The sequence below is a fragment of the Vicia villosa genome, unplaced genomic scaffold, assembly GCF_029867415.1.
Source record: "Vicia villosa cultivar HV-30 ecotype Madison, WI unplaced genomic scaffold, Vvil1.0 ctg.000580F_1_1, whole genome shotgun sequence".
Lineage (NCBI taxonomy): Eukaryota > Viridiplantae > Streptophyta > Magnoliopsida > Fabales > Fabaceae > Vicia > Vicia villosa.
The window spans coordinates 837,891-840,065 of NW_026705265.1; positions in this window are offsets into that span (position 1 = coordinate 837,891).

Consider the following 2,175-nt stretch of genomic DNA (forward strand, 5'->3'; position numbering starts at 1 on the left):
GATAATCACTCGATTATGCCCAAAATATCTCTATTACTCAGGATCCTATTTTTGAACAGACTATTTCTGTAAGTGCCTGCAATTTATAATAATTGTTGTTGTTAATGTTGTCGTTTTTGCTACTGCTGTTGTGTTTCAAAAGTGTTTTAATAGTTATTTTCATCTTGATTGTTCATTTGTTCTAACCCTAAAATGATATACAAACGAGAGTTGTCCTCTTTCTGTGTTTTGTTATTGATTTTGGATTTATAGTTAGAGTTGTGGTGGTTTAGACTGATGATACAAAGAAGATCAAAAGAGCTTTACAAAATAAGAAACTGAAATGGGGGAAATAGGTCAAGCCAAGAACAATCAAGGTGATTTCTATCTCTAACCGCCATCCAATCAAGGTTATTCAAAAGTGTTTTAATTGTTATTTCATCTTGATTGTCCTTCCAACCCTAAAATAATATATAAAGGAGTGTTTGCAAGTTAGTTGATGTACTGGTGAGTACAAAAATATTTGAAGTCCTGCATGAGTGTGTAAAGTCAAATGGGAAAAATAGGTTATATTGTATTATATTTTAGGGTTAAACTAGACGTTTGCCCGTGCGATGCACGGATATATTTTATTGAACTTTTATTAATAAATAAATATGATTAAAAAATATTTTAAAATATTGTGATTTCATACTAATTGTGTTTTTAAGAAAAATATTAACAACAATTTAATAATGAGTATTTATGAAAAAAATTATAATATAATTAAAAAGGATTTTAAAAAAATCAAAGAGTGTAAAATAGTGAAATTTACATTAGATAAAAAAAAGTCCAGATATTATATATTTGTATAGATAAAAAAATTATATGTACTAATCTACTTTTTTACAATTACCAAATTAAATAGTGTCATTATAATTATAAATTAAACACTTATTTTTGGAGATTGTTAAATGAAATAATAAAAAATATTATGAGTAAAACAAATTTAATTTAATTTTTATTGTTAAATATTACTGTTTAAAAAATTATTTGATTCTTATTTATTTAAATAACTAAATATATTTTGAATTTCAAATAATTGATTTAGAGATAAATTAAGTTACTTAAAACTTTTAAGTAAGTACGAACATCATAAAAGATGAAATGAATGTGACTATTTTTTCTAAAAAATAAATAAGGTTTGCAATAATAAGAAAACTTTTTTTATTCTTTAAATTGAGAAATAAAAGTATTATATATCAAAATTTATATATTGATTTTAAAATACATAAATAAAATAGAAAAACAATTGTAGTTATACACCGATTTTAATGAAGCAAACAACTATATATTGAAGATTTGCAAACATTTACAAATGAGATGGTAAATTTGTCAAAGTCTCTAATCTAATATGATTAGTTACAAATTGAATAAATAACTTACAAATTGACTAAATAACTACACAATATAATAACTATAAAAAGTTAGATAAATTTATGAATTATCAAAAACCTGTAGATCAACAAACAAATATATTCGAATTAATAAAAAAAAAGTTAAAAATTTGACAATATAATAATTTGATAAAATAGAAAAGTTCGACAATGTTTATTCTCCTCATAAAAAAATTTGTCATTTTTCATAAATGAAAAACACATGTAAGAAAATGATGGTTGTGTGGTGAGGAGAATAATATATAATTGATAATGATAATTCCATTATGAAGGAGAAGGTAATGTATAATTTGTTTCATCTTTCCTATGATGGAGGTGGGGAGATACATAGATTTGAAAAGAAAGTAGAGAGTTGTAACTTTTCACTAATAAATACTCCCTCCGTTCCTTTTTAAGTGTCGTTTTAGAAGAATTTTTTTGTTCCTATTTAAGTGTCGTTTTATAATTTAATGTTATAATTTGTCATTTATACCCTTATTTTCTCAATAACTCCACCTCAAATTTTTCAATTAGTTATTGGAAAAAGAGAGTTTATAATTGAATTTATTTGGAAAGAGAAAAATAAATAAGGGTATAATAGAAAAAGTAACTCAAATAATCCACTATCTTGGTTGAAGAGCTTTTTGCTAAAACGACACTTAAAAAGGAACGGAGGGAGTAATTGTTATAGAGGTTTATTAATTTATTTTATTAATTTATTTTATTAACTATTTAATTATTAATAGTGGTAGAGGTGGTTGGTATGAAAAAATAATTAATA